At 38.8% G+C, this 21,352-nt stretch overlaps 1 long non-coding RNA gene across 1 annotated transcript in view; it reads right to left on the bottom strand.

Annotated features, from left to right (window-relative positions):
- The window catches only part of LOC143350146 (uncharacterized), a 175,281-nt gene that overhangs the window by 33,394 nt on the left and 120,535 nt on the right, over window positions 1–21,352 (bottom strand). Inside the window, exons 3-4 of the long non-coding RNA XR_013081063.1 lie at window positions 17,711–17,801; window positions 771–832 (exon numbers count right to left, since the gene is read on the bottom strand). This is a non-coding gene — a long non-coding RNA (uncharacterized LOC143350146). The remainder of the gene's footprint in view (window positions 1–770; window positions 833–17,710; window positions 17,802–21,352) is intronic.

The following is a 21,352-nucleotide window of genomic DNA, read 5'->3' as shown; positions in this document are numbered from 1 at the left end:
CTGAATAATTTATTTGGATTCGTCGAAATTTCGGTGTCCATCGTTAAAGTTGCAATTCGCGATTTCGTTCAAGATTGAAATTATTAAATTCGTCGAGTTGAAAAAACACCGTTACTAGAATCGATATTTCGAACCGTAAATCTTGGTCGAAATTAAACGCGTTCAACGCGAATTCATCGAAACCTCGACAAATTAATATTTATCGAGGGCAAACGTGTCGACAAAGGTCATTACTAAAATTAACAACTTGTTCGAAAGGTAAACCTTGCTTCCCGCAAATTGAAAAGTTCAAGTGTAAATAAACGGTAATCGAAATCTTTGAATAAACAAAAATGCAAAAACTAGTTCCTAAGAAATTTGTTTCGTTTATTTATTTAACGACTCATTAACTGAAGCGCTATTCTGTTTCACTTTTATACGCTTTATGACGCGTTACGTACAAATGTTATATTAATTTATTACGTCTAATGCGATACGTAACTGTTTGGTAAGAATCTATAATTTGTGACTTTCAATATTTTTGTTTTTATGATTTTTTAGATCGACGATAGCCAACCTTGAAAATTTTATAATTTGGTAGACATAAATATCTAAATAGTGTATGATGAAAACATGACAAAATCTCTATTAATAAGAAAACTCGACAATTTGGTTAAGGAAATTTTTTGATAATATTTACATTTCTGACATTTTATATTTAAAATAGAATAACACAAAATAATGGAAACGGAAATGAAAAAATAATACAAATTTCTTTAAATTATACTCACGTGGTAGTGCATTCTTTTTGTGCCCCAAACCTTCGGCAGTACCATGAATGTTTGGCAAATTCCTAGTAAAATAAACAGAAATTTATTAATTATTAACCATGAAACAGTAGGAACTACATTACACTAAGGATCAATGAGTTTCATTTTTGATCATCTTTTCAATGAGAATAATGAACATACAAATGTAAGCAGACTCGATCAACATTTTACGATAAATACTAATACACGTATACCTTGACAGTTATAACAAACTTAATTTTCTTTGTGTTTGGAAAAGCGTTACGCCATAGTCAAAGCCGTATCTAGGGCAAACAGAACCCTGGTCATATGCACCCTCGGTTCAAAGATGCAAATATATTGTTGTTTACACATTTACTCGCATTAGTTAAAATTGCATTATTGCAACACTTTTCAATTTTGAAAGTCATTGTAAAACTTTATTTATTTGTAACATTTCTATTGATTTGCGGATTCTGTTACCACTTCCAGTAAGAATAACTAAATATTTTAACAAATAGATAATAATAAGAGAATGTTTACGTTATTGACGAAACAAAATCGTTTAAAAGTATTGTCAATGTGTCTCTCTTCTGTATTAATAGTCTATTTAGTTCATATATAAGTTGACTCTAGTCCGTTTAGTGTAATCTTGAATGATATCCTCGTATCAAATTTTGAATATACAATTACTAATTATCCAGAATACTTATGTCATATTCGTTTCTGCGTAGAAAAGTCTCATTTTGTAGAAAACAGATACACTTGAAAATGGTTGCCACGGGTAACATTGAACCCAGATACGGTACTGACCACAGCCGTGGACAAAAGCTATCGACGCAAAACAGAATACATTTTCGATATCGAAGTCCACGAAAGTAGAGGCGATAAATCGTCGAAACGTATGCTCCACGCATGCAAACGCAATTTTCCTTTACGCCACATCAAGTAAACCCGTACGAACTAAATTCATCGCTCTGGGAACTGGTTGGCGACCACTGCTCCAGAAATTGTATCGCGCGAATTCAGTGAAAGTGACCAACAGCAAACACAAAAAAAAAAAAGGAAAAAGTAGAAAAAGGAGAAAAGAATTTCGATTCGTTCCCTTTCCAGATCGAACATTTCCCTGTGTTCTTAGGCGCGTCTATCGATTGCCTGCCCCCATCATCTCGCGTAGCCCGTCGACGTATAATGATCGCGCGTGGCTGTTGCAACTAATATCAAGCGTTCTTCTTTAGTGGTTATTTTTCTCTAAAATTAATTTTTTTTCTTTATTCTTTCATTAGTAACTAGCGAACTGTTTAACGTCCCACGGTAGATATTTATAAAGCGGCCGTCGCCACCCCCGGCGACCGTTCGTCCAAGGGGGCCAAGAGGAGACAGAGGAGGCGGCAGCAGAGGAGAAAAGGGTGGCCGGTGGCGGTAGTGCGCGGACTTTTGGGGTGGTCGGTGCCCACCTATCGACCCTCTCGGCTCCAGACTCCGCGCTGGCTCTCTTTTCATCCACCGTTTTCTCTCTCTCGGGCCGTTTTCTCTCTCCTCCGCTCCTCGTCCTCGCGCCTGGCCAGCTACCGACCTTCGCGCGCACACACGAGAAAAAAAGCACGCAGCCAGAGGGTGGAAGCGAGAACGGGGAGCGTAAAGGGCGACGGAAAAGGACGGCGCGGCGCGGGTGGCGGGACGGCGCGGCCGGAGAGGCCAAGCACGGCCGAGAGAGCGCAAAAGCTTACGGACACACCTCCACCTGCACGCGTTCGACACACACACGCGCGTATAAACGCACACGAACGCGAGCATCCTAATTTTAGCAGGCATTCGGCGCAGCTGTGCCACCCGCATGTATCGCGCGGGCTCGAAACTCCGAAATTTCGTGCAAATAGCACGGGAAGGAAGCCGTCCCTGATTAAACCGGTTATTTCCTAGGGAAAAAAGAACGCTCATTGGGACGAAATTTACAGGAAATCGAGTTATTAGTCTTCGGGATCGCGAACGGCTATCGTCGTTCAACGACGGCGTTACGCTTCGGTTCTCGTCTCCGCGCCCTTTCCGCCCCCGCGTCTTCCCTTCCGCGTGCACCCAAGAATATTTTACCGTACCATAATTATTTCGCGTTCCTTTTATTTTCGCTCGACGAATTTATCGACGAAAACTGTTCGCGAAATTTAATAATCGAACGCGTTTTTATCTTTGCGACGCCCAACGGATTAACACTTTCGCGAACCGTGTCTGGATACACCGATGGAGTTTTATCGTTTTGGTTGCCTGTTATGTTTTCGGGAAAGTAATCGTCAAAAATCAGAACAATTTGATTTCTTGAGCATAATGCTCTGCAAGACTAAAATTTTGATCTTATGTCCAAAATTTGTCTTAGTATTTATTTCTATAAGTCAATTGATTTCTCTAGTTCCAAATTGATACATCCTGTCACTCACATATGTATGACATGGCAGTCAGTGTTAATAAGCATGCAACGTTTCATTAAATCAAAGTAAAAATGTATTAGTTAAAGCAATTTTCAGATGGACGTTGTTTCTCTGTGTTTCACCAACGTTCGTGCTCCGTCTGCAAAGGGGTTGTGATTCTGGTATGGCCATGGGAATAATGGCGTGGGGTAAAATTAAAGAATAGTAAAGTCAAAATAATCTTTACGAGTAAGAAAATCAAAATGAAAAGGTCACTCGATACGAGCATGTTATTTGTCGTAAATGTTACGATTTTCGATGTAGATTTTTTTTTCAATTTCTACGTAGCATCACCCAGAGTTGCGCGAATTTTTATTCGCGATAAGTTATAAGTAACGAACAAGACTTTGTTTCCTTTTTCTTCGATTGTAACGAGTATTCATCGCAAATTTTAATTTTAAATTGCTCTGCGAAGAAGTTTGAAGATTAATATAACTAGACATTACAATTTTTTTTCGTTATTTATTTTACAGTTTTACAGCCACGAAAAATGCTTAATTCTAAAAAGACTAAACCACAAGACGAGATACTGAAGATTGAGAAAGAGCACCCAAGTTTTCCATGTTTTTTTATTTGCAAAAAATTTTACAAGGGCTACTGCTATAAAAATAACTCCAGTCTCATATGTTAGGAAATTAAAAATGAGTTCAAGAAAGTATTAGTAATCCCTCCGCCTCTGTTATAAGGCCAGTATTTTTCAGAAACGTATTGGGTCAGACATAGTCAGCCTTATCGTGGCAGAACTACTTAATCCTGGACTCTTCCCTGCAGAAACTGATTCCCGTTAGTTAGTAGCGCCATTTTGTTCTACATCGAACGCACGTATTTAACGAATCAAATATAACTACTGTCCTAACTTCCACTCGAATCAAAAATTCATAATTTTTCTCATCGAGTTTATCCTTAAATCATAATTAGCGAGGAGAAAACTTTGTTTAAACCAACAAAATTACGTTCTCGTAAATATCAACTCGCCCCATTTTAACCCTTAGAAGGTGAACGACTAAAACTTATTTCTATTTTATTCCCATTTGTATCTGCTACAGAATTTTAGAATGTGAAGCACAACCTTTTCATTTCTCGCGAAGAATTCATAAACCTCGAGCATTGACACAGAGTTTGGTATATCCGAAAGGTTGAACTGGATCACCAAAAATTGACCCTGTTTGGGTGGCGTGCTTCGAGTACATCGATCACGAACACCCGTACACTCGAAATTCAAAGTGAATAGAAACGATTCGGTACATCTTATCCGCCAACGAATGCGTATAATTGCAAAATTCGAATATCACGATAAATATAAAAATATACAATTGTTCTTCCTGTCCTAACAGGTTACATCGACACTCGACAACTTATTTTCGTGGTACTTCTATTTTCAGCGACCATTTTGGTACAGCATTTTTCGGGCAGTTAAAAATATTAGAGGGCCGTTGCCTCTTTCGAATTACGCGTTTAGAGGAGCGAGTCGATCGCGCGGATACATACATAGATCCCGGGTGCGTTCAATTCAATTAGTCGGTCGTGGCAGATTTGCATACGAAATTAGAAACCGGTTGATACGTTGATCACTCACGATGATAACGCGATTCTAACCGGAGGCGTGTTGGAATTGTCATTAATTCGATTACTCGCGTCCCGGCTGATTATTTATGTTTCGTCAGGATTCTTCCGTGACAAGGGAACGAGCTTGGACCGTTTTTGTTATTCATTCATGACCGCCGCTTTGATGCGGAACGGATCAATCAGAATGATATAATTCTGCGTACACATCAATTAGCAATAATTGTAATTATCGCTAATGTTTGTAGGTAACTGATACTAGCAGATGTGTATAGCGATAGACGTATTTTTGGAAATTATGTATTCGCGCTAACGGCTACGCACATCGCGCATCGATGGAAATTTATGTTTAATATCTACTCCCGTGTCATTCGGACGTCTGGGTTTATCGAACGATATTTCCATACGTAGCTCCTGTAATCGCAATCTTTATCGGTTTCGAAATAAACCAGAACAGAGAAAGGAAAACTGTTCGTTTCAATCGCGAATACAATTTCTTTTTTTCATGTATCCTCAAAGGACTTTAAAATTTTTTCAGTAAGGACATTTTGGTAAATTAACAGTATTCAAATTAATTTACTTATTTCCTCGTCGTTCATTAAACCTATCTAAAAAATTTAGCTATAATTGGTTGACGACACTGTTTTACTTTCAGAAGGAAATTAACAAAGAAAATAGTTTAAACAAAAGTTACTTTTAAGTAATTTAATTTTCGTATAATTTTTCGCAATTCAATTTTTATTTCGACTGTAATTTTTCCCTTGAAATAAAAAAGTGACATGAACCAATTACAGCTAAATTGTTAGGTAGATCTCATGAACATTTGTGCAAAGTTTTATAAAAATTCATACATACATACTTTCGAACAGTATTCTAGATTTTAGTGCACGTAGATTTATGGCTGGGTTGCTAGGATGGTCTTTTCATATTGTTCTGCATCTGCTACATAGACGTTCAATTTTGTTTGCTGAGAGTTTAATTCTGAGATCGTTGCGTACGCACATAGCATGATGCATTAAATATAGTTCGAAGGATGATATGTTGTAATGCTTCTAACTTAGTTACATGGCTTTTAGCTGCCATGCTCCACAATTCAATCCCGTATGTTCATATAAATATAATGCAGTATAGAATTTCGCGATTATTGTTTCATACAATTTTCATTACTGAAGTTTGAACCATAGTTTAGAAACGTAATTAGTTTAAAGATGGACAAAATTTTGTCAAAATTTTATATCAGTAGTTGGATAATTTATTTAATTGCAAACAATTAATTATTAGAAATTGTATCAAATAAAACGAATAAATATTTTCTTCAGTGAGACCTCGTATTTTATGGACACTCTGTATAATAAATTTAAAGAAATTCATTATTAACCATTGATTAACCAAAGATACCCTTTTCAAACTTAATGATAATATTTTTGTGCACCTTTCACAAATTTTTGTACTTTGAAAAATTTTGTAAATGTATATTCATTTAATTTTATTCATTGGTACCTCGATAAATATATAATCAATAAATTCACCACTTACTAAGTCTACACATAAAAAAACTAAAAAGAAAAAAATATCTGCGTTATTTTAAAACCAAAAACACTGTTATTTATAGTAATGTAAGTGACATTGTTTTACATTTTTATAAAGCTTTTTAATATCCAGCTTAATGGAACATAACTGAATTCTCATGTCTGCTTTTATGTCCAATCTGTGGCGATTTTTTGTTTCAGTTGAAACACGCGAGTCGTTCAATGTTAAGTTTGGCATTTTGCGGCGTAATATTTTAGATTTGGCTCGAATTTGTATACGTTTTAGACTTTAGAAATGTCGAAAAATTTAAAACAAATTTTGTAAATGAATGCTTAGAAAGATTCTAAAACAATGTGGTTACCTAATGGGGTAAATATACAATTTTACAAAACACTGACAATATTATTTCTCTAGTTTCCTTTACGTATTACGAAAAGAGGATTGAAACGTTGATTTGCTGTTTGTCCAAAACTTGTTAAAAAAAAAAACATTATCAGTAAGGTAAATCGATTGAAAACCGCGTTTAAATTTCATGCTCAAAAGGGACACAAAAAGTGAACTAAAATTTCGTTCTCTCGACACGTCATGTAAATAGATAAATAAACCCGGGCAATAGAATGTCGCGATCGTCAATGGTTTAATCCCGCGATCGATGTCACCGTGAACTCGTTCGTGCACCGAGCGTAAACTGCGATCGAAGCCGCCAGCCACTCTCGTGGGCTAATTTTTTCCTGCACGGTTGTTGGGGTATCGCGGATGAATTGTCCTTGAGTAAAGGAAACCATGCTCGTAGAACTCCCATTCATCGCTGAAAAATTTCGATTCGGACGGTTCGTTCGAAATATCGATCGAGTCTTCGACACACGAAACGACCGATGAATACGTAACGTGCGATCAACGATCAACGATTCCAAAAATTCGTAAATTTCGTTAGAAAATATTTTTCGTGGCTGGCTAGTGCCCATCCAGTGTTTTATAATAAGTCAGACCAGCGTACCGTCGTGCCGTTCCCGTTTTAGCTACGTTTGTTACCCTTTTGTACGTTCCAATTGTTCGCCTTTTAAATGCTATAACGCGCCACGCGGCACGGTTCATTCGCGGAAGCTCAACGCCTACGGAAATTGGGGCGCGGTTATTAATCAACCCTGCCGCGAGTGTTTTGTACCTTGGACGCGTGTTAAGACGAGGGATGCCCTTTCAATGAAACGAAATTGTCGCGTATAAATTTAATATACGAATATATATTTCTATAAAATCCGTTCTCCAAAAGTTCATTTATGTTTAGAGCAATAAATACGTTCAATAAATATTTCTTATATTGTCACGCGTGTATAAATTATAATAAAACTCCAATTTTTTTTTGCTTCGTTTGATATCGTTGATAAAATTGTAGAACATATAGTATTAACAGTGAAAATTTCTGAAAAGATGTCCTGAAAATAAGGGACGAAACCGGGGAGTAACGTTACGATTTTGGAAGTATATAGTAGAATGTTCGATAATTAAATGTTTGATAATAATAATAAAGGGAAGTAATTTCGTATCATTAAATAATCTTAAAATTGGCGTTTGTTTAGAAAATGTTGCTCCGATATTTCTCAAATTTCCTCTTAAAACAAAATTTATTATCAACATTTATACAGTATATCCGCCAAGTACGCTCGTTATAGAAGCGAACAATTGTATGGGAATACGCGTAAATTACAATCATTATGGCTTTTTGCTAATTACAGCCACGATCTCGCTATATTCGTGCTCGTTATAATCTAGTTCCACTGTCTATAAATGATCCATTAACGGAGAAATTGAGATCCAACTAAAGTCGAAAAATTGGAATTTTAGAAACAGGATTCCAGAGATTGCTCTTGAAATATTTCGAGTTTAATTTTGTTTGATTATCACCTATACCAATGGTACCATTCAGTATGAAAATTTTTAATTTCGTCTACAAATGTTTATGAAGTAATTTCTTAATAAACGTATTATTTACGAGTATTTTACGAAAATCAAATTGAATGCAAATTTTGTGTACGATTTCGTTCTCAATCCAATTTGATTATCATATTGTCTTCATAAACAGACTAAACAATACAAATTCGAAATTTATCTGAAGTTTATTAAAAAATAACAATCTATTTTAATTTTTATTCAAATTGAAAAAGAATATTTCCTGTTTTCTAATAAAGTTATACTGCATACTTTCTAATACGGTATTTAATTGTAATTAATAATATCTCTAAAGACTTCTCATTAGTCGTTAATACTTATAATCATCCCAATGTTGGGTCGAAAAATGTTACATTTGTAATTTTGTTCTGAACTTGGTAACTTTTAGAAATTATAATCTCTATATGTATACACATTATATCTTTTGGGGAGTAAAATGAAAAAGGTGAAAAAATATTGATTTTATTTTGCGTTATTTATAATCGAAATTGTCCATTTGTGGTTCTATCGATGTTAAGTTTCCCTCCGTTCGAATAATTTGAAAAACTTGTAATTTACAATAACGTCGCTATCTTTTAATGAGTGCCATTAAAAGTTACATTTTTTGCATCAAATTTTCCAGCCCTTTTGACATAGAATAAAAAATAAAACCATTAGAGAAAGCCTCGACTGAACGATATTAAGGATAGTTGAAAATACACTGTTGAAATTAGAAATCAATAAGTTCATTATATTTCGAAAAATTGAAGTTTCGTAATAAACGGGTTCAAACGTGTTAAACGGCGCGCTTAAACAATTTCACACGCCCTCAAAAATATTCAGCAACTTCGTTACGCTTTCGAATTCCGAAAATAAAACTTTCGGTCTACATTTCTAACCGATTAAACTTTCGAAAAATGCAAAAAAAGATTCTGAAATTCGTCGACCACTGCGCCAAAGACACCTTTATATCAGCGGGATTCGAGTCGCCTAAAGTTGCGCAAAATATCTCGTAACATCGTTATTTCTCGAATTTAAAAATACGACTTCAGGAACACGTGTATCTGTGTGGCTAAAAATTTTACTAAAACAAATTTTTTGTTTCTTCGAATCTCGTTCAACCCCCTCAATTAATGAAAAGTAATCGTATAAGAAGATTCAGGGATGCGCTGGATGTTCAAAATGGTCACTACCGATGGTCGATCGACGAACGAAGTCTCAACTTGCACAGTTGTATTTAACCAGCTTCGCTGCCCTAAACGGATCCTTCGGATCGAATTCTTGGTTTCGCGGGTCACGTAGTATAAGTTTTTTCGCGTGGCAGTCGGTCAGGGCCGCGGAGTAAAAAGAAAAAAAGGAAACAGAGGTAGGGGATCGCGTCGATGGAAAACGAAAGAGCGATATCTGCTGGCCGATCGGTCGTCGGCGCTGGCCGCGTAGAAAGGGGGTGTCGATGCCGGGAGGAGGGACGGTTCGATGATACAGAGGGATGAGAGTACAGTTTACCTATAACCCATAAATCGACCCCACTTTTCTATTAAGAGACGCACGATTGACTTGCGTTGTTCAGTTTCCTTCCCCCGATACCGTCGCCAGGACCGTTTCACTCCTTCCTTTTGCTTTTCCAACTTCTCCTACCACGCTGGTCCAGCGATCGCTACCCAGCGCGCAACGACCGCCATCCCTCCTTCTTTCCTTCTCCGAATCGCTCGCCTTTTTCCCTCCCGTCTCGATGGCTCTTCCCACCAGGAGGTCGTATCCTGCGCAAAGCTTCGTTCAATCCCTACCAACCTGTTCGTCGTACTGACTATTTAGTTTTTTCTCCTATCATCCCCCACCGACGCGAGACTGCTCCCTCGTCCGCGCGGAACAGCCCTGAAAACACGGCCAACCCCGTATATATCGACACGGGGCAAATACTACTTGGCCATCTGTTTTCGAAGAGACGAACGTACGAAACGCCGTTCCCATTGACTCCGATGCAACCGATCGCAGCTGTCCGATCGATCGCAACCCCGAGGTGAACGCTTCCTGTCCCATCCACGCGTTAACGTTGCGGATCCTTCGTCCAGACGATCCCCACGCGGCTCGCGCGAGCATAATTCGCGCTGCCCGGACGAGTTTCGAGGGCCTCGATTAAATAACTTCCGGGAATTCGGTAGCTTCGTTAGACGGTGCGTTTCGTATCGCTGGATACCTCGAGGAGTCGTTGCATCATCTCGAGCCGCTCGTCGCTCGCACGCAGAATTTCGACTCCGGAGAGTTTAACATCCCCGACGATGAGAACGTAACAGACTTTCGAACGAGTAATTACGCACGCGGCAAATTGGAAGTCCGCAACGCCCAGAACCCTGTTCCTTCATCAAAAACCAAGTAACAGTTTTCTATTAAATTCGCGAACTAGCGCAATTAACGGGTTTGGAACTAATCGACGCCAATACAAACTTTTCTATGGCGCGTCAACCCCGCGCGAACTTGTTTCCGTTTTATTAATATTCACATCCCCCGATCAGGCGGGTTAAAAATGAAAACGGTGGACGAGGGTGGGATCGAGATCTGGTTGAAGGAACTCGGTAGAAGAATAATCCGTTGGAACAACCGGATCCGTGGGCTATCGCGAGCACGCCAGGCTGAGGTTTTGCTGTTACATTCGGCGAAATCCGTGATTCCCGCGGATTATAAAATTTCTTAACATTTTGGGAGCGAGCGTATCGCGATGCACGAGCATTGGACGTACTAATGGAAATCCAGCGATAATTACGCGGCTGTAGCATAATTATTGAAGCTCGCGAACCAGACCTTTAAATTTCGTTAAATTTTACACGCGCCCGCACGCGTTACGGGCTACAGTGTCCAAGGGCCGGATATATATACAGGGGTAGAGGAGTTCATGGCAGTTCATACGTGCGTAATGCGGGGAGTTATGAACGTTTGTACGGAGTAGAGCAAATCGGACTGCTCTTGATAAATCTCGTTAATTTCACTCGTCGCTGATAAACATAATTAAAGCGCAGTCTTCAGCAACGTAGCCATCGATGAACGCCCCTCGCCGCGCTGTCTGTACTTCCGGTTATTTCTACCGTATTTATATTTCAACAAGGAATTTTAATCCTTCGTTGGGTTTTGTAATACCTTCGATTTGCGGTGTCGTTTTAATGGACACGCGCAAACATCGTCCAACCGTGGTCCACGTCGAAAAACGTTTCCGGATAATAGTTGAAGGGTTTCGCGAGGAATTACATGGGGTGCAAGGCTTTGTTTACAGCGGCCAGGCTTTTCGATATTTTTGATATTGTGTTGTCGTCGTTTGTATAAGCGGTATTATATATTTCTTTTTACCTGGTATTGGACTTTACAGTGAAACATCAGTCAAGGTCGATCATTTCAAAATCGAAAAGTGTATAATACTGAAAGATCAAAAATTGTGTATGTTTTAAAAACTACTATTATTCTCAGACGAGCCGTATAACATATTAAATGCTAAGGAATTCAATAAATTGTATGTCCAGGTAATTTTGTTAATTAATGCAATGGCTCCAAACAAATATAAGGATCTCTGGAATCAAATGTCGTTAGATCTGAACAAATCTAAGGGCATCTTTCCGAGTATCAACGTTGAAAACAACGTATGTATTTGGTGTGTATTTCATTATTTAGCAAAATAACATATAGTTGGAATACAAAAAATAGTAATAATACTTTTCCTCCCAATGTCTTTCACGATTTGTAGTAAAACAAAAGAAATTGAAAACGATGAATTTTGTCGATATTGGCGGGAATATATGATACCACACAGTATAAAATCCGCATAAAATATTGGTAAATATGCTCCTTTATAGCAAAAGAATTCTTACAATAAGACAGTACAGTGACAAGTGGTCGAATTAAAATAAATAATTTATATTGCACCAGTTGTGGATACGTGGCTGCACAGAATAATATCGTATTCCATGCGCATTAAATTATTGTTTTCCACGGTAGGTTTATATTCTGATTACCTTATAATTGCGAGACATTTCGCGAAATAACTATGCGTCGGATTTGCATTTATCAGCTAGAATGTTTCGCGCAGGCTGGTTCCCCTATTCTCTCTTTTTTTGCGAATGTCCTTCTGGAAGAATGTTAATTACGCGAAAGATTTGTGAGCCAAACGAATTTTTTTAAAACGGTATTTACTTTTCTGTTTCGTATTTATTTATACACTACCATCGTGCGCGTTTTAATTTAGAAATTTTTTTTAATTTACCTTTCACCTTAAATTGAGATCCGTTTAATGTCGAATCACGTTTGTCCGCCAATGGATTCAAAGAAACTGTTTTGATGTTCTATAATCATTATCCGATTATTGGATCTTCGTTTCTCGTTCCAGACATTCTTTCGGTAAAAATTAAATAAAAATCCGTTCGATCGCGTAACACGGTTTTGAATATCCCAGTTGTTTTCAGCTGCTTGCACTTCGAATTTTAATATACCGATATCGACGTAACTTGCCGCGCAAGAAATGGAGACCCCGATTTTCGTTCTCGTTCGAAATAAAATCCACGTGGCGAGCAAACGTTGTTTGAAACAGCTTTCATGACAAAATTCGCAGACAAATTTCAACCGTTGGTGCATCGAAGTACCGCGTCGATGGTTGTTCACGATATTCCGGTCTAATTTGATGTTAATCATTCGTTCATTTCCGTGCGTTCCAGAAACGCATAACGACGAAGAACGAACTACTCGATTTCATTATCGTGCGCTGGGTAGAACAGCGTTAACTCTTCCGCGATGGTTCGCGTTTCCATTGACAGAATCGAAGAAGTCACGCTTACAATAAATATCTGCACACTGGTTGATAACAGACAGTTCGAATTCTTGTTTTCTTCGATCGATCTTCGTCGTCATTATCCGTGAATTATCCTAATCGAGTGCCCGTCCAAGGAAGCCTCAACGAACGGACCTTAGTAATTATTGACTCACGATTAATTAGCATTAAGTTCGTGGCAAACGTTCAAGGTGCTTGCTCGTGCTGAGTACACATTTCTGGAAGCTAACCAATACTAGGTTCATTCGAGTATATGTAATCAAGAACCGATGATATCGATCGTACCCGACGAATTAGAATCGCGTGAAAGAAAGGAATTTAAATTTTCAAGATCAGTCAAGGAAATTTGATTTGGTTGAAAATTACGTTCATGGCGCACGTAAATATTAATTTGATTACCAGACGTTTCTGATTACGTTCTCATAATCGTACGTAAAATTTACTTGAATCTCGTTCCTCTATATTTTAACGCTCGAACGTAAATATGAAATAACGATCGAGAATATTACTAGCAATCACGGTGCGTCGAGTTTGGATTACATCCCAAATTCTAATCCACAGATACCGACTCTTAAATCCTGCGAATCTATCGTTTATAACAACGATGAGCTCTGCTAATCGTTCAGCATAATCGGCTGTTAAATCGAGTTCGAGCCACCCCCGCACGCGAATGTTATAAAATAACGCGTTCCATCGATTTCAATAACGATTCGTATCATTTAAACCAATGTTCTCTGTACTTGAAGATTAGGGGCTGGAATGAATAACTTAACGCACGGTCTTTGAATAAATTTATACTCGAATATTTGAGTATTCGAAGTATTATTCGAATTATATTGGTGGAAATAGAAGAGGAAAAATTAGCGAAATACGTTCAATATTTCTAATAGTTCTTTTAGCTGAAACCATAGCAATAGCAAACAGAATTTACAGTCGGTAATTCTAAGCATGTGGTTCCTATGTGGGAATTGAAATATTATACAGGACCCGAAGTAGAAAATAAATTCAGTTTTGTGTATAACTAAATGTAGAATGAGGTTCAGAATTACTATAAATTGTACAGATATCGCTAATAAATTGCCCTAAATGAAAGATAAAGTTTAGAAAAGGACGATTCAATGAACTTAATTTCCATAATATTCGAATACTAGATACGTGATTGATTATATATCCCAATATTTATTAATGTAGGAGAATTTGACAAGTAGTCCCAGCCTTGCTACCACGAGCTTTCGATTAGCATCGATGAAGAGCAATCGATCGAAGAAGCGCATCCCTCGAGACTCGAAGTCGCGTGCGATCGAAACGCGAGCAATCGAGTCCCTTCTCAGACTCGGGGGTGGCTTGGAAACAGTGAATTTCGATTCGGCAAACAGCATATTAGCGATCGATCGACCGTAGCGAGAAAGTTAAATCATCCCAACGAGGGCAGGCGCGCGTCGGGGTGCTCGCGTTTCTTCGCCATCGGCCGGTAAAACCGAGCGTTCCCCCATAAATCGATCGGAAACATCAATAGCATTCAGCGCGACTCATTAACCATTGAGACCAATCGATTCCTGAACAGAGTCCGTATAAACACTCGATCAAAGACGTGCGTACACATTACACGGGCCAAGTACAATGCACACAGACAGCCGGCGTCGTAGCCACGGGCCTGTTCCGAGGGACCTCTTAAAACACACCCCTGCGGCTCCCACGGCGGCGCGAGAAGGAAAGCTGGTCGCTGAGCTTCGTCGTCGCGGTCGTCGTCGAGGCTCTCTTTCGACGGGCGAGAGAGACGGGAGAGAAGAGCGGTCGCGAGATGGATCGCGAAGGGGTAGTCGACCGGGGGGAGGGGGGGGGGGTGCGCGGGTAGGGGACCGGTAGCGTTGGAAAAATTGGAAAAAAAGTGGGGTGTGTCGGGTGAGGGAAGTGGAGGACGAGGGGGAGGGGGTGGGGGGTAGGTTCGAGGTGGAAAAAAGAGGGGCGAGCAAGGGCGCGAGCGAGAGGGAACGAGACCGCGGGCACGGCGGGGCGAAGGGTGACGTCCCCGCGAGGAATTTCGGTCTCGCGGCCATTGCAGCGGGAGGGCGTGGCCGCGCAGACGCTGGCAAAGAAAAATCGTCGGCTCGTGGCCAGGAAAAGCAGCGCGCGCCGTGGGGTAGACGCGCGACGAGTTGCGCGAGACAAAAAAAGAAGCCTTGCCGGGGGGTTGGGGGGTGCAACGACTAAGAGAACAGGAAGAGGGTGGCAAATGCGCACTGGCGGCGCACGGGGGCGCCCTTTCGCTCCGACGAACGCGCGCTTCTCCGCGCGCCGGAAGTCATCCCTCTTCCTCCTTTTTCGCTCCTCTTTCTCCTAGTGCCCCTCTTTCGTGTCCCCCCGTCCCTTTTCCCGTCCGTTTTCGCGGTCTCTTTCCCGCGCGGCTGGCCGGTCCACGTTCGAGAACACCGGAGTAGCACTTTCCGGCCTGTTCTTTCTCCACCCGGAGAGCTCTCTTTCGCTCTCTTCCGTCATCCCCGTCGCGTCACGGTTCCCGACCGCCACCCCCTCGCGACACCCTCCGCCGCGTGCTGTTGGTAGACTCGACTCTGTCTGTTCCGCGTTAGTCGTCGCAGGAGGAACGGCGGAGACCCGGCAGGGAAGGAAGAAGAGGGCGAACAGCGGGATTTGCGGCCCGAGGGGATTCAGGGGGGTCGCTGCCGCGAGATCGCGTGCATGTGTGCGGCCCACGGGGGTGGTGGCGGCGAAGGGGACGGCGGGGGAGGGCAGGCAACGCGCGTAGAGAAGTACAGAGCGAGCATCAAAATTATTTTCCAGCGGGCACCACCGCCGGCGCGGTACCACCCCGAAATTTCAGCCCTTTAATTTCAGATGGTATGATAATTCGCGGCGATATTTCACACGAGTCTGGAACCTGGCTCAACGTGGATTTTATTGCGGCCGGCCGGCAGAGGCGGGGCCGGGTCGAAAATTTCCACGGAATTACGGAAAGGGGTCTACGAGAAGGGACGGTCTACGAAGTTGTTAATTAATCTAGGCGCCTAGGTGCTCTTTGCCGTTGCTTCAACTCCGGGGCTCCGATGAAATTTGCGCCGCGTTTGTGCGCTGGGCGCGGGGATCGATGCGCGACTCGCGAGTCCGCGACTTCGTTGCGATAAATTATCGCGGACGGTTCGCCGGCGAACAAGAAGGGCTCGCGTGCTGGTCGAGAGACAACAGACAATTCGAGGAAGATCGAACATTCGATGTTCGTTGGTCTTTTGGGCAATCCTTGAAGAATAACCGATTCTTAATGGCGCACAATTTTTCCTCTTTAACGAAAAGTTATGTATCAGTTTTGAAAAATGAATAATGTATATGTAATTGTTTGGACTTTATATCATAAGTGTTGTACAGTTCTAATCGAGGGAGTTAGATATAGCTTTTTTAGAATTGCTGCGTATCGTATGGAAATACCTATGCCAGTTACTGTAGTTCCTCGTTAATGTTCGAGGAGCTGCATCGACGAGGTGAACGTTGCAAATTTGGTTATTAAATGTTCATACATAAGCCTACCTACACTTCCTTGTAAACATGAAAAACGAAGTTTAAAAATAAGGAAAAAGGAATACATAAGAACCGGAGATTGAACGTACCAAAAAGATGTGAAGCAATTACAAATTGTGAGACAAAAGATCAGGCTGATGATCGCTGGTTAATATGTTATGAGGCGTAACGTTATTAACAAATCAGTCTTCACTATTTTAAAGTTGAACTACCATACAAAAATCTTGCAATTTGTAAAAAGAAGTACATATATACTTTGATATCTGAACGATTTTCGAATCTGTAAAATCAATAAACGTTGACCAGTTCTCTCTATTTCACTCACTCTGAGTGTTTTTCACTTTTACGTCACGGTTAAGTCTGAAAGACGTAACGATCGACAATTCAATAGATACCTCCCTCGATAACGTTCGCGTCGCGGACCCAAGCTAGCAAACAATAACGAGAAATCACTGTACTTGTCGCCATTACAGCCCTATTTTATAGCGTCTTGGGTTAATGATTCTAGATTAACGTCATACACTAGCCCAGATTGTATTTGTAAATAATCTTCTAAACTCTGGAATCCACTCACCTGACCTACTACAACAATTTAACCGTTATTTACCGTAGAGAGATCTACGAAATCGGTTACTTTCTGAGCCCCACAGAACACTTTACGAATATCCGAATCAATTAATGTGAATACCTGTTGTATCATCCTTTTGCATTCTTATGTATCAAAAGGTTTTCCCTCTTAACTACAAATAAATATTATTAGTATAACGTATGGAATGAGATTGTACAGGATAAAACAAGAATATTAATAATCCAACACAGAAACTTTAATAAAAGCAATACTTATATTATACTATTTGAAAGTACTAATACAATGTATATATCTATCTATCTGAAATAATTCATTTATTTCTGAAACCCCGTGTATAAGTTCCCCTAAACAGAAGCATCATAAATTTGCCGAGACATCGATAATGTAAAATAATATTTAAAATTAGTGTACTTTAGATTGTCCCAAGGACCAACAAATATTGAATTTTCGATATGTATCGCGCGAAGTAACATAAGGACAAGATAACAAAGAATTTCTATCGGACAATTGTTTAAAAAAGAAAACCTGCAATACTCACATCGCTGATAGTCTCCGTTTTATTTTTACAGGTCGAGCGGAAGCGTGCTGGGGATTATGGAGGAGCACCGCTGGAAACTGGTTCTGGAATGCTGAAACACGAATTCAAGTTGACGGAACGGCAATTTAGCATTTTTATTTTGATATCCGACTGATAAGTGATGGAAAACATGTTATTTTTTCAATGAAATAGAATATTTTAACAGTCCCAATATTATACAGCAGTGTTTCTCAACCTGCTGTTCACGAATTTCTGGATATCCATAAACACGTTGATGGCAGTACTCAAACTCTCGAAAGAAAACAAAAAGTATAGTACCTATACATATAGAGCAATAAAAAATATACTTTGCGTAGTATTTTATTCTAATTAAAACGACCCTTTAAAAATTTAACAAGCCTTTACATTGCTAAGTAGCATAAACACAAAAAAAGAAAATGAAATCTAAATAGCTCGAATATTTGAAACAGCTAAAATTATTTTTATAGTTTTATCAACAGTAATACTATTCAATGAAACAAAATAATTTATTATTAATCTTATTATAAACTACGTAAGCTCGATAATATTTTTAAAAATTCATCATATCGACAAACATACGAAAAGCTTAAATTAAAATGTGTGAAAAACGATACAGTTTAATGTTATATAAAAGAATAATTTAACTCTATTCTAAAGGATGAGATAATAATTCTGTTATTGAGGACATCAGTGTGTAAGTAAAGTTTGAGAAACACTGTTATACAGTGCAGTGTACTAGTTTCCGTATAGATTTCGCTACTGGGTTTCGCGATTAAAAAACAAAAACGGTAACATAAGTTACAAAATATGAAAGCAACGATGATGGCCTTGATACAAATACTTTTCGTACAAGCATTATACCCAAAATCCGTACTTACGTATTAATCGTTTGAAAATTACTTTGACGTTTTGAAAAACGTAACCTTCACGAGTCAGAATGCAATTGCAACTTTTTAATAAAGTATTTATGACTCCGTGTTTATATGACAGTTTTCGTCTTATTTTTTGTCACAGAACACGATGGTAAACATTGTAAGAAACACTGCGTGACACTGTACAGACATTGACAGTCAACGTTCATGAATATCTTTCTATATTCCTCATAAAATTGTTCTTATGTTGCACAAAACAATTAAATACCTGTTAACAGATCAGCAGCTGCCAATTTTTAAAGACCTCAAAATTTATACGTGTGGTGTCCTTTCTTTTTCACTTTATTTCTTAACATAACGACTCGCTTGCCGCACTGCCGACGCACACCTAACCTTTCCTAACCTTACCGATCTCCGCGGTAAGCTACCAACGTAAGGCGTAAGGCGCCAACATTTGAATCAGAATGTAAAATCGCTTTACATACGGAGCTTCGAAAAACTTTTATTTATGTAGATTTTATTAATCTATTTAATAAATTCCATGTATTACTTATGGTTTTCGAAAAGGTTTGAATGGTTACTGCTTTTCTTACGTAAATTATTTATGCAACAGCAAGAAAAATGCATTTGTTTGTAACAAAGAATTTGTTAACTATTGTACAAAACTGATAGATAAATAAATACAAATATTAACGATCACTAACGCTTATGTGTAAATTTTACTACTAAATATCCTTTTACACCCTTCAGTTTTCCTGAAATACAATAATCCTTCCTCCACAATGGCGTACGCGCCATTGGAAATTGAAAACAGATTTAGTTAATGTTTGCTATTGCTTTGTTTCATTTCTGTATTATAAACGATGTAACAACAATTATAGGTTGTCAGTTGCAACCAACCTTTCTATCGTAACGTTTGAACTCCTATGTTTGTGGTCATCTTCAGAAACGAAACAAATTCTTAATATACGTTCATTTAGTTCGTGCGAACTATTTCTTTCAGAGTCGTGAAGTTTTTGTTCTTAATAAATTACAGTGTGATTGTAAAATTAACGATAATTACAAATACAAAATTTACAAATACAATAACGCAAAAATTCAATGAGATGCCTTGTTCTGGACTGAGAAATAATAAAATTCGGATTCGGGACAAGGTAGACCCGAAAAGTTCCAAAACCCAGCTCCATACATGTACAGAGTGTTCGGCCACCCCTGGGAAAAATTGTAATGGCAGATTCTAGAGGCCAAAATAGGACGAGAATCAAAAATACCAATTTGTTGATGGAGGCTTCGTTAAAAAATTATCAACATTTAAAGTTCCGCCCGTATTGAATTTTTTTCTTGAAAATGCGCAGGATTTCGGGGGTATGTCTATTCACCAAAAATGATTGTAATTGACCCCTGCAACCGAAAATAATTTTTTTAGAACGATTTCAAATTTTCTTTTTTGCCGAAAAATTTAAGCAGCTACCCCCTGTCGATTTTTCTTAAAAATTCGTTTTTCATTTCTAATAAATTTGGTTGACGCTGTACAGAAAAGTTGTTTAACACTTTTTTGTAGATATCCATAAACTCTAGTTGTCCCCAAAATTTCAATGAAATATATTTACTATTGTAGGAGTTATGGCTGTTTGAAAATTGGACCATTTTTATGGGGTTTTTCTCATTTTGCGGAGCCAAGGAATAACTTTTCGAATATTTTTGTAATTTCTACATATTCTCTATTAAAATACGCGTTGTTTGCTTTTTTAAACATTAAAATCGTCCAATCCGTTCAGGAGTTATGACGTTTCAAAGATTTACATGAAATTTTGGGGAACCATTTCTGGCCTGAGATTATATTTTCGGTAAGGAATTTTTTTCTCGAAAATGCGTGGGAATTCGGAGGTTTATGTAATGACCAAAAATGATTGTAATCGACCCCTACAACCGAAAATAATTTTTTTAGAACGATATGAAAAATTTTTTTTTTGCCGAAAAATTTCAGCATCTACCTGAATTTTTATCTCGAAAGTGGGTAGAACTTCGGGGGTATGTGTATTCACCAAAAATGATTTTAATTGACCCCCGCAACCAAAAATCATTTTTTCAGAATGATTTGAATTTTTTTAATTTAATTTTTTAGCAACTTCTTAACGAAGCCTCGCTCAAGAAATTGATATTCTTGATTTCTGTTTTATTTTGGCCTGTAGAATCTCCCATTAAAATTTGCCCCAGGGGTGGACGGACACCCTGTATATATAAAATCGTTGAAATCCATGACACATTTCTTTTACACTATAATGTACTTCATTTTACGGGTACTAAGTAAATTGAATCCAGAATTTGTATAAATCTTTAAAAAACAGTTACATGATAGTAAATTATTCATAAAGTGACGAATGATTTCATTTCGAAAATACAGAAGTTTCTTCCTTTAATAAATCTTACTTCCATAAAGAAATCTTAAGGAATTTTACTTATAGGAGAGTCATTTTTCCAAGAAGCTGAGAAGCCACGTGAAAAGAAATATTCTCTTACATTTTTTCAACTCTTGAGTTCACCTAAAAATATTATGAAACCGTATTCGATCGATTCGAACGTAAACATGCTCGTTCGCGATCGAAGCGTTCGTTTTTGAAAGCTCGAGAAAGAAGAGATCCCGGGACCCAGGACACCCGGAAATTCCGTGGACGTATTCGTTCGTTGCTTCTTAATGTCTAATCCCGAGCGGCGCGCGTAGACGACCGGCAAATGGGCTAAATGTCCC

This window comes from Colletes latitarsis, chromosome 14 (assembly GCF_051014445.1).
Source record: "Colletes latitarsis isolate SP2378_abdomen chromosome 14, iyColLati1, whole genome shotgun sequence".
In the NCBI taxonomy this organism is placed as follows: Eukaryota; Metazoa; Arthropoda; class Insecta; order Hymenoptera; family Colletidae; genus Colletes; species Colletes latitarsis.
This window is presented reverse-complemented; position numbering and strand designations above follow the sequence as displayed.